Source organism: Psammomys obesus, unplaced genomic scaffold, assembly GCF_907164565.1.
Source record: "Psammomys obesus unplaced genomic scaffold, mPsaObe1.curated_primary_1811, whole genome shotgun sequence".
Lineage (NCBI taxonomy): Eukaryota > Metazoa > Chordata > Mammalia > Rodentia > Muridae > Psammomys > Psammomys obesus.
Window position 1 is genome coordinate 7610040 of NW_026590677.1, and position 15985 is coordinate 7626024.

The 15985-nt window shown below is 39.8% G+C and overlaps 1 non-coding gene across 1 annotated transcript; it reads left to right on the forward strand.

Annotated features, from left to right (window-relative positions):
* The first annotated feature begins 14629 nt into the window (after window positions 1–14629).
* Window positions 14630–14765, forward strand: LOC129677693 (small nucleolar RNA SNORA17). Its single transcript, XR_008720238.1, has one exon. It is a non-coding gene; the product is annotated as a small nucleolar RNA SNORA17 (small nucleolar RNA).
* Window positions 14766–15985: the final 1220 nt, after the last annotated feature.

Sequence of the window (15985 nt, forward strand, 5' to 3'; positions counted from 1 at the left end):
TCCTTCACCTGTCTGACTGTATTTTCCTGTTGTTCCTTCAATAACTTCAGCTGTTTGTTTGAACAATCCTCTGTTTATTTTATTTCTTTCAGTGATTTAAGTATTTCCTCACTGAAGTCCACAAACTGTTTGGCTGCAACTTCCTGTATGTCTTTATGGATGGCCATAATCTGTTTGTCTTTATCTTCGTCTATTTCTTTATGGATGGCCATAATCTGTTTGACTTTATCTTCCTCTAGTTCTTTATGCATTTTATTTGTTTCTTCTTTTTGCTTCTCATAAACATAGATGTTAGTTCATCTTCTTGAATTTCAATTATGCTGGGGGGTCCAGGGCTGCTTGCTCCTGGGTAACTGGATTCTGGAGATGCCATATTGCTCTGTCTTTTGTTTGTTGAGCTTTTACGCTGGCCTCTACCCATTGGGCTATCTTAGGTGTTGAGTGTTAGTTTCTGATGGTTCCTGGAATCCTGTGGTAGAGAGAATCTCCTTGGCAGGAAGATGATAACTCCTGAAGGAAGCCTCCTCAGCTTTTTCAGTATGGTCACTGAATGGCCGGTGTTTTTTAGGAATTGCCACAGCTCACCTTAGGTGTATAGACTTGCATGCTCTACAAGTAACCCCAAACACCACAGACTGTGCCTTCCTGTTGGGAGAAAGCCCCATGGTGGGGGAAACATCTGGTCCTACCTCAGGACACCTAGCTCTGCAAAAGTTTCTGGCTACCCACACGCTCCTGACTCTAGCCTCCAGCTTGCAGGCATGAGAGCGGAGCTCACCTGCCACTGACTACCGCTTGGGTACTGGGGCACAGAGCCCTAACCTCAGACCTACAGAATCCTGGTATCCCTGAGATCAGGCCTCAGATACTGATCCAAGGGGCAACCAGTTATCCCTAATTGAACTGACCAAATTACAAGGCACCCAGGTTACAACAGCAGCTCACTAAATTTACAATAAGAAACCCAGAAGCAGGGCATCTGTCTCTAGAACTTCTCAGAGAGGAGAGCTCCCCTGACTAAAAAGGACCACAGTTACCACTCAGGTCTATACCCTCCCTAACAAATAGACAGACCATCAAGACAGAAACTAAAAACATGGAAATCATGAAATTTGGAAGCAAATGGTGGAAACTAGACAAGATCATTCTGAGTTAGGTAACCCAGAATCAGAAAGACACAAATGATATATATTCACTTAAAAGTGGATATTAGCTATGGACACTTGATTATTGACAAAGAAGCCAAAACCATACAATGTAAATATGATAGCATCTTTAACAAATGGTCCTTGTCTAACTGGATATCTACATGTAGAAAATTACAAACAGATCCGTATTTATTACCCTGCATAAAGCTCAAGTCCAAGTGGACTAAACACCTCAACATAAAACCAGAAACATTAGATCTTTTAGAAAAGAAAGTGAAAATCAGCCTTGAACTCATTGACACAGGAGACAACTTTCTAAATAAAACATCAACAGCTCAGGCTCTAAAATCAACAATTAATAAATGGAACCTCATGAAACTGAAAAGTTTCTGTAAGGCAAAGGACACTATCAATTGAAAAAAAAATGGCAGCCTACAGACTGGGAAAAGATCTTCAGCACTACATCAGACAAGGGTAATATCCAAAATATACAAAGAACTTAATAAATTAAACATTAACAAATCAAATATTCCAATTAAAAATGTGGTACATAGCTAAACAGAGAATTCATGGCAGTGGAATCTTGAATGGCTGAAAAGGACTTAAAGAAATGCTCCATGTACTTAGTCATCAGAGAAATGCAAATCAAAACAACTCTAAGATACCATCTTATACCAGCCACAATAGCTAAGATCAAAACCTCAAGTTGCTTGAGAGGACGTGAAGAAAAAGAAACACTTCTCCATTGCTGGTGGGAGTACAAACTTGCACAACCTCTCTGGAAATCAATCTGGCACTTCCTCAGAAAATAAGGAATAGTTGTACCTCAAAATTCAGGTATACTACTCCTGGGCATATACCCAAAAGATGCTCCATCATACAACAAGCACATTTGCTTGACTATGTTCATAGCACCTTCTTTCATAATATCCAGAAACTGGAAATAAGCTGTTTGCACCTCAACTGAAGAATAGATAAAGACACTGGTACATTTACAAGTTAGGAGCCTGCCACAAAGGGCCTCTGAAAGGCTCTGCCTGCAGACTATCAAAAAAGATGCTGAGACTTATGGCCAACCTTTGAGGAGATTGCAGGGAATCTTATGAAAGAAGCAGGAGTTAGTAAGACCTGGAGGGGACAGGAGCTCTACAAGGAGAGCAACAGATCCAAAAAACCTGGGCACATGGGTCTTCCCTGAGACTAATAGTCCAATCAAGTAGCATACATGGAGATAAACCCAGAACCCCTGCACAGATGTAGCCCATGACAGTTCAGTCTCCTAGTGGGTTCCATAGTAATGGGAGCAGGGACTGCCTCTGACATGAACTGATTGGCTTGCTCTTTGATCACCTCCCCCTGAGGGGGGAGCAGCCTCACCAGACCACAAAGGAAGACAATGCAGCCACTCCTGATGAGACCTAACAGACTAGGATCAGAAGGAAAGAAAAGACCTCCCCATCAGTGTACTTGGGGAGGGGCATTCGTGGAGAAGGGAGAGGGAAGGAGAGATTGGGAGGGGAAGAGAGAGGGAACTACAGGGGGGATACAAAGTAAATACAGTGTAATTAATAAAAAAATTAAAAAAAATAAACAACAACACAAAAAAGATGAGTTCTGAAAAGGCCATCTATGTGTAGGCAGGATCCCCAGAAATTGCTTACCTAACAGCAATAGTTTAGAATCAGGCTGTGTCTGTGTAAAAATCAGCAGTTTCATTGATTGGCATGAGCATTTTAGTTTCCCCAAGCCCAATTTGGTGCAGCATGAGTATCTGCCTTATCCCATGTGCTCCAAGCACATGGCGGGACGCTGAGTCTGAGCTGCTGTGAGCAGAGGGACAGGTGTGTGAAGTAAGGGCAGGGCAGTTTTGAGAAAAATGTAGGTATTATGGCATATATGGTTGAGTGGTGGTTAGGGATATGTAGAACAGAAGAAAAATCTGTTGCTGACATCATGGATTCAATTAAGGGTTCCTGGTCTGCCCAGACCAGGTGCTACCAGGAGAGCCCTTCCCTGCCCAACACAGCAATGTTAGGACCAAGGAAATAATGATGCTCACAGATTTTATATGAAAGAGGGTTATTGGATGGAGATAAAGAGAAAGAGAAGCAGAGAGCAAGACATGATATGGTTGAAGGGAGGGGCGCCTTGACATTGAAAGGGGAGAGCACAGGAGAGTGAGAGAATAAGAGGGCAAGAGAGACAAAGTAGCAGGTTGCTCCTTTTATGGAGCAACTGAACCACACCTGCCAGGTGTGGTTACCTGGTGGGCAACACATGATGCTATCATAGGTTGCTAAGCAACCGAGAAGCAGGCTGCCTATATACTAACAGGGTCCCCTAGTAAAAGGAGCTGGGTCTATCTCTGACAATGATTTTGTTACATGCTTTTAGATCACTTTCCCTTAGCAAGGCTGCTTTTCCAGGCCACTGATGAAGAGGGTGACCTCAGTCCTGATGTGACTTGATATGCTGGAAAGGGTGGGGGGGCTACTTTTTTCTGAGGGATAAGGAACTGGGTATGGGGGAAGAGGAAAGGAGGGTGTGACTGAGAGGAGAGGTGGGAGGGGGCTATGATTGGGATGTGAAGTGAATAAACAAACTAATTAATTAAAAATTTCACAGATAGAAACCACACATGAAAGAGAGCAGTCAGAGTTTTTCTTTCTGGGTCTGGATTTCCTCATTTCACACAGTATTTTCTAGTCCCATCAATTTACCAAGTTTCATGATTTTAATTTTCTTTACAGCTGAATATTATTCCACTCTGTATATGTACCACAATTTCATTTTCTGCTTACCAGTTGAAGAACATTAAGTCTATATCCATTTCCTAGATAAACAGAGTGCCAAAGAAGGTAGCTGAACAAGTATCTAAGATATTGAGAAATTTGGGCAAGTCCCAAAGAATGTATAATTGTGTGGAAGGACTATAGTTAGCTTTTGAGAATGATCTTCACTGCATTCCACAGTGTTTGCTTCTGTTTGTAATCCTTCCAACAGTGAATGGGGGGATCTTCTTTCTGCACATCCTCCCCAGCATTTGTTTACAATTGTTTTCTTGACCACAGCCATTATGGAAGGTGAATGATGAAATATTGAATTCGATTTAATTTGCATTTCCTTAATATCTAAGACTATTGGATACCTTTTAAAATATATTTCTTAACCATTTTATTCCTTCTCTTGGGAAATATCTTCAACAAGCATTTTGTTTCTTCATGTGAAAGTATTAAGAAGTTGGAGATGTGCTTGCTGCCCTTGGAAAAATAAAATCTCCAGAGTAAGTGAGCCTAGAAAATCTAAGACTGTCTCAACTTGATAGAAGTGTTTGGTAAATAAAGTGTCTTAATTAGGGTTTCTATTCCTGGGGTAAAACAACATGACACAGCAACTTGGGGAGAAAGGCTTTATTTAAGCTTACAGTTTTCTTAAAATAATCCATCATCAAAGGAAGTGGTGGCAGTTATCTGAAAGCAGTAACTGAAGGAGAAGCCATGGAGTAACATTACTTACTGGCTTGTTCCTCATGGTTTACTCAACCTTGTTTCTTATATCTTACAGGAACAGCTACCCTGGAATGGCACCACCTAAAAAGAGCTGGGCCCTCATTTATCAATTACAATTAAGAACATGTGCTACAGTCTTTGCCTACAGGCTAATCTGGTAGGTGAATTTTCTCATTGAGGTTCCCTCTTCTGAAAGGATTCTAGCTCATATCAAGTTGAATGAAACTAGCCATCACATGAAGGCAAAGTTTATATTTTTAGTAAAACATTTTTAAAGACTGAACCCAAATTCATTTAAAAATATTTCTGTCAGTTAGTGATCTTGCCCATCAGTGACTTATAGTATCTCTAACAGATGGTAAATGCATATTAGGGTCTATTCTTTTTCTATAAAGATAGTTATTAAAATGTTGGTTATGTTAGGGAGAAGAAATAAACTGTCTCTGATATGATAAATGTGGTTTGGAATTATGTTTCCATCATTACTTGTGTGAGTCTGAGTCCTGTTGCCAAATTCGCTATTAATAAAATGACAATACTGTCACCTCATCTAACTTCCACAGGAGTGAATGAAATGATAGATTTAAAAGTGAAATGGTGCATCCAAGATGACGGCGACCAGTGCACACCTTATCTGAGGGCCACAGGATCCGAAACTCTGAAATGTGTGAGTGGCGGGGAGCAACTGAAGTCAGAACATTGACAATGAGGCTTCCTGGGCGAGAGGGAACAACCCATGAGCTGGGCCAGTTTGGATCCAGGTTTCCCATGGACATTTCCAGGGCATGAGAGTGGCCAATATTCGACACTGCTGCACTTCCCCTTGCCCCACACATGAGCCTCTCTGCTTTATGGCTGAAACAGCAGAGGCTGCTGCCCCAGTTACAGGTCTCCCTGCCCAGCAGAAAAACAGTGGACACCACTGAGCTGACAGAGCTCCTACACTCTCATTTGCTCCTGCAGGCCAAAATCTGAGAATAGAGAACAAAGGGTAAACCCTTTGCTTTCTGATTAGGCCTGCAAGTGAGTGAGTGCACCTTTAAGTGAGTGTGTACAGAGCCCCACATCCAGCGTTCCTCTATTTTAGCAGGCAGACATAGAATCCCTCCCCACCATAGACACACACTGTGGGCAACATAGGGATCCTTGGGACAGCATCCTCAACATTGAATCTCCTGTTCTGTGGGTCTCCCAGTGGAGTCCAGGCAATTCCTGGAGCCAAGATAGTGCAACCCAAACAGATCGAAATACCTTGAGGACAGTACAACAGGCCTGTGGATCACAGAGTCATTCGGGGCAACTGCACATGCACTTAGCACCCACAACCTGTACCAGCATCCCCATCTGTGCTTACACTTCACCCTTCTAGGCCTCTACACCTACTAGCACCCAGTCTTCCAAAGCAAACTCCCACAAACACTGCCACACTTGTGTACATGCGCCTGTGACCTTCCTCCCTTAGCTACAGCTGAAACACCGACATCCACTCCCAAATCAGTGGAACTCTCTCATCTTGCAGAAAAATACTCCAGAAACCAGAGACAGACAGACATACTCTGAAGTATGAACTCCAGGAACAAAAGGCAAAGATTTGTTCCATAAGCAGATGACTAGAGGTCGGCATAAGAACACATCCAACAAAAATCAGGACATCATGGCTTCACCAGCAACCCCAAAAATCAATGGATAGTTTAAGTCACCAGAAACACAGAAAAACTATCTCAAATCTATGCTTATCCAGTTATTAGAAGCACATAAAAAGGAAAGAAAGAAAGCTCTCAAAGAAAAACAGGCAAATGCAGGCAAACAAATAGAGGCACAAGTAAAGACATATAGAGAGGAAACGAACAAAGCTCTCAAGGAAAAACAGACAAACAAATAAAGACACACATAGAGGCACAAGAAGAGGTGTATAGAAAGGAAATGAACCAAAAAAAAATGGAGAACATCATGGAAAGACAAGAATCTATATTCAAACAAATAAAAGAAATGGTACAAGACATAAAAACAGAATTAGAATAAATAAATAGAACACTAACAGAGAGGAGCTGATGAATTTCGAGAAAAGATCAGGAACAACAAAGGTAAGCATCACCAACAGAATACAAGAGATGGAAGAGAGACTCTCAGGTGCTGAAGATACAGTTGCAGAAATTGATACTTCTCTTAAAGAAAAATTAAAATAGAAAAATCCCAAACACGAAACATCCAAGAAACCAAGGACACCATGAAAAGAAGAAATCTAATAACAATAGGAATAGACAAAAAAAAGAAGATTCCAGGCTCCAAGGTCCAGAAAATATTTTCAACAAAATCATAGAAGAAAGTTTTCTCAACTTAAGGAAAGAGATATCCATAAACATACAAGAGACTTACAGAACACCAGATAGACTAGACCAGAAAAGAAACTCCTCAGGTCACATAGTAGTCAAAACACTAAATTTACTGAACAAAGAAAAAATATTAAAAGCAGCAAAGGAAAAAGGCCAAGTAACATTTAAAGGTAGACCTATCAGAATCACACCAGAATTCTCAGCAGAAATCATGAAAGCCAGAAGGGCCTGGGCAGATGTCATGCAGGCTCTAAGAGAACACAGATGCCAACCCAACTACTATACCCAGCAAAGCTTTCAATCAACATACACGGAGAAAAAAAATGTTCCATGACAAAAATAAACTTAAGCAATATCTAAGCAGCAACCCACCCCTACAGAAGATACTAGAAGGAAACTTTCAATCTAACAAAATTAACTACACCAAAAAAACACAGGATGTAGATAACTTCACAACAAAAATTAAGAGAAAACAAGCATAGAAACACAGTAAGAGCAAGAACTCCACAATAAAAGGAATTAACATATTAACATTCACTGATAACTATTATTTATCAACTTCAACAGACTCAACTCTCCAAAAAAAAAAAAAAAGACACAGACTAACAAAATTGTTGAAGGAACAGGATCCAAGATTCCTTTGCATCCAAGAAACACACCTCTGCTACAAAGATAAGCACTACCTCAGTGTAAAAGGCTAGAAATATGTTGTTCAAGCAAACAGACCCAGAAATGCAAGCTGGAGTGGTTACCCAAATATCGAATAAGATAGACCTTCGACCAAAATCAAAAGGATGAGGAGGAACACTACATTCTTGTCAAAGGAAAAAGCCACCAGAAGGATATCACAATCCTGACCATCTATGCCCTAAATACAAGAGCACCTGCATTTGTGAATGAAACATTATTAAAGCTCAAATCACACATTGCTCCCAACACCTTAATAATGGGAGGCATCAATGATCCACTCTCACCAACGGACAGAACATCTAGACAGAAGCTAAATAGGGAAATAATGACACCTAGAGAGGTCCTAAATCAAATGGACCTAATAGAAGTCTACATAATTTTTCACCCCAAGTCAAGAGTATAGCTTCTTTTGAGAAGGCATAGAGCCTTCTCAAAAATTGACCATATAGTCAGGCACAAAGCAAGCCTCAACAGATACAAAAAGATGGAAATAATCCCTCCTGTCCTATCAGACCACCATGGCCTAATACTAGACATCAACAACAACAAAAAGAACAAAATGGTTACATACTCATGTAAACTAAACAACTCTCTACTCAATGACAACTTGGTCAGGGAAGAAATGAAAAAAGAAATTAGAGACTTCCTAAAATTCAATGAAAATAAAAGGCACAACTTACCCGAACTTATGGGACACAATGAAAATAACTATTAAGAAGAAAGTTCATAACCCTAAGTGCCTTCAAAAAGAAGCTTGAGACATCACATACACGCAATTAAATGGCACACCTAAAAGTCCTAGAAAATAAAAAAAGGAGCAGATGCACCCAAGAGGAGTAGATAGCTCTAAAAAATCAAACTCAGAGCTGAAATCAATGAATTAGAAACAAAACAATTCAAAGAATCAATGAAACCAAGAGCCGGTTCTTTGAGAAAATCAACAAGATAGACAAACACTTAGCCAAACTAACTAAAAAGTAGAGAAAAACTATCAAAAGCATCAAAATCAGAAATGAAAAGGGGGACATAATGACAGACACAGATGAAATCTCAACAATCATTAGGTCTTACTACAGAAACATATACAAGCACTAAATTTGAAAATCTAAACGAAATGGGAAGTTTCTTGATAGATTCCATTTACCAAAGTTGAATCAAGATCAGGTAAATAGATTGTATCCCCCAGGGAAATAGAAGCAGGCATCATAAGGCTCCTTCAAAAAAAAAAAAAAAATCCCAGGGCCACATGGTTTCAGCAGCAAAGAATTCTACCAGACCTTCAAAGAAGAGCTAACTCCAGTTCTCTTCAAACTATTGCACAAAATAAAAACATAAAGAAATTAGCAAACTCATTCTATGAGGCCACAGTCACCATGATATCTAAACTACACAAAGACCTGACATATAAAGAGAACTTCAGGGGTTCTACGTTATCTTCATGCATAGTACTTGGTTGGAGTATGAGTCTCTGGGAAGACCCCTGTGTTCAAATTTTCTGATTTTGTTGCTTTCCTTGTGGAGTTCCTGTCCCCTTCAGATCTGACTATTTCCCACTTCTTACATAAGATTCCATGCACACTACCCAACAGTTGGCCATAAGTCTCAGCATCTGCTTTGATAGTCTGCAGGGCAGAGCCTTTCAGAGGCCCTCTGTGGCAGGTTCCTAGGTTGTTTCCTGTTTTCTTCTTCTGATGTCCTTCTTCTTTGCCTTCGGGGTGGGGATTGAGCATTTTAGTCAGGGTCCTCTCTCTTGATTAGTTTCTTTAGATGTACAGATTTTAGTAGGTTTATCCTATATTACATGTATATGAGTGAGTATATACCGTGTGTGTCTTTCTGTTTCTGGGACAGCTCACTCAGGATGATCCCTTCCAGGTCCCACCATTTACCTGCAAATTTCATGATTTCCTTATTTTTCATTGCTGAGTAATATTCCATTGTGTAGATGTACCACAATTTCTGCAATCCATTCTTCATTTGAGGGGTATCTGGGTGGTATCCAGCTTCTGGCTATTACAAATAAAGCTGCTACAAACATGGTTGAGCAAATGTCCTTATTGTGTAATTGAGCCTCTTTTGGATATATGCCTAGGAGTGGTATGGCTGGATCTTGAGGAAGCACTATTCCTAGTTGTCTGAGAAAGCACCAGATTGATTTCCAGAGTGGCTTTACAAGTTTACATTCCCACCAACAGTGGAGGAGGGTTTCTCTTTCTCCATATCCTCTCCAGCATGTTGTTGTCACTTGAGTTTTTCATCTTGGCCATTCTGATGGGTGTAACCCATGGAAGTTTAGTGTCCAAGTGGGTTACATAGTAATGGGAAGAGTGACTGCCTTGGACATAATCTGATTGGCCTGTTCTTTGATCACCTCCCCCTGAGGGGGGAGCAGCCTTACCAGGCCACAAAAGATGACAGTGTAGCCACTCCTGATGAGATCTAATAGACTAACATCAGAAGGAAGGAGAGGAGGACCTCCCCTACCAGTGGGTTTGGGGAGGGGCATGTGTGAAAAAGGGGAAGGGAGGGTGGGATCAGAAGGGGAAGAGGGAGAGGCTTATAGGGGGATACAAAGTAAATAAAATGTAATTAATAAAAAAATAATTAATTAAAAATCTGTAAAAAAGAGAATTTCAGACCTATGTCTTATGAATATTGATGCAAAAATACTCAAGAAAATACTTGCAAACCAAATCTAAGAACACATAAAAGATATCATCAACCATGACCACGTAGGCTTTATCCCAGCCATGCAAGGGTGTTTCAACATCAGAAAATCCATCAATGTAATCCAGCATATAAACAATCTGAAGGAGAAAAACAACATGATCATCTCCTTAGATGCCAAAAAAGCATTTGACAAAATCCAACACCCATTCATGTTTAGTGTCTTGGAGAGATCAGGGATACAAGGCACATACCTAAACATAGTAAAGACAATATACAGAAAGCCTAGAGTCAACATTAAACTAAACGAAGAAAAACTTAAATCAATACCACTGAAATCAGGGACAAGGTAAGGCTGCCCACTCTCTCCTTATCTCTTCAACATAGAACTTGAACTCTTAGGTAGAGCAATAAGACAACAAAAAGAGATCAAGGGGATAAAAATCAGAAAGAAAGAAGTCAAAGTATCACTACTTGCAGACATTATGATAGTATACATGAGTGACCCCAAAAATTCTACCAGAGAACTCCTTCAGCTGATAAACACCTTCACCAAAGTGGCTGGATATGAATTTAACCCCAAAAAATCAGTAACCTTCCTGTATACAAAAGACAAAATGGTCAATAACAAAGTTAGGGAAATCATACCCTTCACAATAGCCACAAATAGCATAAAGTACCTTGGTGTGACTCTAACCAAGCAAGTGAAAGATCTGTTTGAAAGAATCTTCAAGTCTCTGAAGAAAAAGATTGAAGAAGATATTATAACATGGAAAGGTCTCCCATGATCATGGATTAGTAGGATTAACATAGTGAATATGGCCATCCTGCCAAAAGCAATTTACAGATTCAATGCAATTCCCATCAGAATACCAACACAACTCTTTACAGAACTTGAAAGAAAAATTCTCAATTTTATATATATAAAAAAAAAACAGAATTGCTAAAACAGTCCTGTACAACAACAGATCATCTGGAGATTTCTCCATCCCTGATATCAAGCTATACTACATAGTAATAGTAATAAAAACTGCATGGTACTGGCATAGAAACAGAATGGTGTAAAGATGGAATATAATAGAAGACCCAGAAATAAATCCACACACCTATAGATACTTGATTTTTTATAATGAAGCCAAAAAGCATACAATGGAAAAAAGACAGCATCTTCAAAAAATGGTGCTGGTCTAACTAGATATTTACATGTGGAAAATACAAATAAATTCATATTTATCATCCTGCACAAACTAAAGTCCAAGTGGATCAAAGACCTCAACACAAAACCAGACACAAAACCTGTTAGAAGAAAAAGTGTAGAAAAGCCTTGAACTCATTGGCACAGGAGACAACTTCCTGAAGAGAACACCAACAGCACAAGCTCTAAGATCAACAATCAACAAATGGGACCACATGAAACTGAAAAACTTCTGTAAAGCAAAAGACACTGTCATCAGAACAAAACAACTGCCTACAGACTGGGAAAGGATCTTCACCAACCCTATATCTGATAGAGTGTTAATATCCAGAATACATAAGAACTTAAGAAGTTAAACAGTAACAAATCAAGTAATCCATCTTTAAAATGGGGCACAGAGCTAAACAGAGAGTTCTCAATAGAGGAATATTGAATGGCAGAGAAAAACTTAAAGAAATGCTCAACATCCTTAGTCATCAATGAGATTCAAATCAAAAGGACACTGAGATTTCATTTTACACCCATCAGAATGACTAAAATAAAAAACTCAAGTGACAACATATGCTGGAGAGAATGTGGAGAAAGGAGAACCCTCCTCCATTGCTGATGGGAATGTAACCTTGTACAACCACTTTGGAAATCAATCTAGTGCTTTCTCAGAAAATTAGGAATAGTGCTTCCTCGAGATCCAGCTATAGCACTCCTAGGCACATATCCAAAATATGCTAAAGTATACAAGTACATTTGCTCAGCCATGTTCCTAGCAGCTCTATTCATAATAGCAAGAATCTGGAAACCACCCAGATGTCCCTCAATGGAGCAATGGGTGCAGAAATTGTGGAACATTTATACAATGGAATACTACTCAGCAATTAAAAACAAGGAAATCATGAACTTTGCAGGCAAATGGTGAGAACTAGAATGTTATCCTGAGTGTGGTATCCCAGAAGAAGAAAGACACACATGGTATATACCCTCTTATAGGTGGATATTAGACATATAATATAGAATAAACATACTAAAATCTGTACACCTAAAGAAGCTAAACAAAAGGAAGACCCTGTGTAAGATGATCAATCCTCATTGAGAAACACAAACGGGATGGACACAGGAAGAGAAACAAAAGAGGGGACAGGACAGGAGCCTACCACAGAGGGCCTCTGAAAGACTCTAACCAGCTAAAAATTAAGGCAGATGCTGACACTCATAGTCAAACTTTGGGCAGAGTGCAGGGAATCTTATGAAAGAAGAGGCAGATGAAAGACCTGGAAGGTACAGGAGCTACACAAAGAGAGCAACAGAATCAAAAAAATCTGGGCCCAGGTGTCTTTTGTGAGACTGATACTCCAACCAAGGACCATGCATGCAGATAACCTAGAACCCCTGAACAGATGTAGCCCATGGCAGCTCAGTGTCCAATTGGGTTCCCTAGTAATGGGAAAAGGAGCTGTCTCTGAAGTGAACTCAGTGACTGGCTTTTGATCACCTCCTCTTCAGGGGAGAGCAGCTTTACCAGGCCACAGAGGAAGACAATGAAGCCAGTCCTGATGAGACCTGATAGACTAGGGTCAGCTGAAATGAGAGGAGGACCACCCCTAATAGGACTAGGGGAGGGGCATGGGAGGAAAAAAAGAAGGAAGGGTGGGATGGAGAGGGGATGAGGGAGGGGGCTACAGCTGTGATATAAAATGAATAAACTGTAATTAATAAAAATTAATTAATTTAAAAAGTTAAATGGTGAAAGTATTCTTTTAATTTTTTATTATTAATTACGCTTTATTCATTTTGTATTCCCCCATAAGCTCCTCCCTTCTCCCCTCCTGGTCCCATCCTCCCTCCCCTTTCTTCACCTCCCCAAGTCCACTGATAGGGGAGGTCATCCTCTCCTTCCTTCTGATCTTAGTCTAACAGATCACCTCAGGAGTGGCTGCATTGTCATCTTCTGTGGCCTGGTAAGGCTGCTCCCCCCTCAAGGGGAGGTGATCAAAGAGCAGGCCAATCAGATTATATCAGAGGCAGTCCCTCTTCCCATTACTATGTAACCCTCTTGGACACTGAACTATCATGTGCTACATCTGTGCAGGGGTTCTAGGTTATCTCCATGAATAGTTCTTGGTTGGAGTATGAGTCTCTGGGAAGACCCTTGTGTTCAAGTTTTCTGGTTCTGTTGCTCTCCTTGTGTGGTTCCAGTCCTCTTCAGCTCTTACTATTTCCTACTTCTTACATAAGATTCCATGCACTCTGCCCAACAGTTGGCCATAAGTCTCAGCATCTGCTTTGATTGTCTGCAGGGCAGAGCCTTTCAGAGGCCCTCTGTGGCAGGTTCCTAGGTTGTTTCCTGTTTTCTTCATCTTCTGATGTCTAGCCTCTTTGCCTTTCAGGATGGGGATTGAGCATTTTAGTCAGGGTCCTCTCTCTTGCTTAATTTCTTTAGATGTACAGTTTTTAGTAGGTGTATACTATGTTATGTCTCTATGAGTGAGTATATACCGCGTGTGTCTTTCTGCTTCTGGGACAGCTCACTCAGGATGATTCTTTCTAGGTCCCACCATTTACCTACAAATTTCATGATTTAAGAAACAAGTATTTTCTTGGATAAATAATGTATACAATACCGTATAAGAGGCTAAATCAACTCAACTGTCTACTTATTCTGCAAAGGTTTTTTTACTACATCAAAAATTTAACTCATCTATACATATGCTTTATACTTTGATACACCTCTCAGTGACAAATATCAATGGTAATGCAGGCTACATCAGTTCTAATGTCTGTGATCTTGGTGATATAATGTTGATTCATACAAATTTTAAGATTTGTATGTACAAAGATTTAACAAACATTTTTTAAAATATTTTTTTTTCTTTTCACTTTTCTAATGTGTTTATGTTTTGGACATCATGCAAGATTTTGCAAAGAGAACTATTTACCAGGCTTGGAGGATAGAGTTTCTAACCCAAAAAGTTCAATGAAACTAAATAAACAATAGCAAGATAGGCTTGAATCAAATAAGACAGAACTCCAAAGGAAACCATAGAAAATAAAGTTGGCAAACTTTATTTGCACTTTAAAATTGGCAAACTTTAAACTGCACCTAAAGGAGTTAGCTGCAGGTGTGGCTGTTGTGTCACATGTTTGTCAGTAGGTTGCAGAGAGGAAAGAGGCTATGTCTGCACTCAGTGGTTGACCTATTAACATCTGAAAGATTAGTTAGCCTAACATTCCCTGAAAAAAGTGAGCCTGAGGTGACCACCAGTCTGGTGCTATGCAGGCCTGGACTGGCTACCAGGATGGGGAGCAAGATTAAGAGAGTCATCACAATGGGGTCATAGGGCCCGGATGGGGAGCTTGCCTGAGATGACCACAGGTCTGACACAATGCAGGCCTATGGGCAGACCCCTGCCTGGCACCATAATGAACTGAGTGGAGCATAGCACTCCTGAGACTACTCCTGAGATGATCCCAGACACTCAGAGACCCCAGACACTACTAGGAGAAGTAAATTAATTAGTAGAGAAATGAAAGAGAAAAAGAAAAACTTCCTTAACAAAAATTATTGTCTTGAAATCAGTGGTTAGACTAAAATAATGCGCTAAAATTGTACTCTGAATTTTTAGGCTAATGTCTGACATGCTCCTCTTGACACTGATTTTCATCTCATAGTCTTCTATACACTACAAAGTCTGCTTACATCTCTGTTAGAGCTGTTCTTCAGGTATTAAGAAATATTATCACACAAATACTAGGACTCAGTCCACAGTAAAAGAAAGCAGTCTACTTTAAATCAGACTAACAAACATAGAGCTGTTTGTTGCTGCATTCTAGACTATGGAAATTAGGGAAATATTTAAAATATAGTGCTACATTGTTGTAACTGAGTATTATTAGGCTTTCTCCTATGCATGGGAGCCTTTTATACCAAGCAGTGATTACATAGCCATCATCATTGCTTGCTAGTGTTAGAAGTTCTTTCAGCATATTCAGTGGCAGCTGAATAAAAAGTTTCTATGTTTATCTCAAAAACTATCTTTCATGTCACGGTCTTGTTATACAGCCTGAAACTACATTCTGAATCAATTCTGAAAAGAAGAGCTCTTAAATAGTTGACAGCAGTTATATAGTCAAGGCAGGCCATAATTTCTGTTTCAGAAACCATGTGTGCAAGCTGATTTTTTTTTTTTTTGTGACTACAGCAAGAGTTCCAGGGCCAGATTTTCAAACAAGCTTTTTTTGTGCATAAAATGGGTGGTTGCACACACAATTTTGTATGGAATTATCCATTTGCAACACAATTATATGCTTTTGAGGGTATAACACATATACATGAAATTTGGTAAGCCTACCCACTACACCTTCCTTTGAAAATCTAGTTCCCATTGTACGTTTATTGTACAGAGAAAAAATGGGACTCTTAAAAAAAATAAGTGATAGTGTTTTCTCATG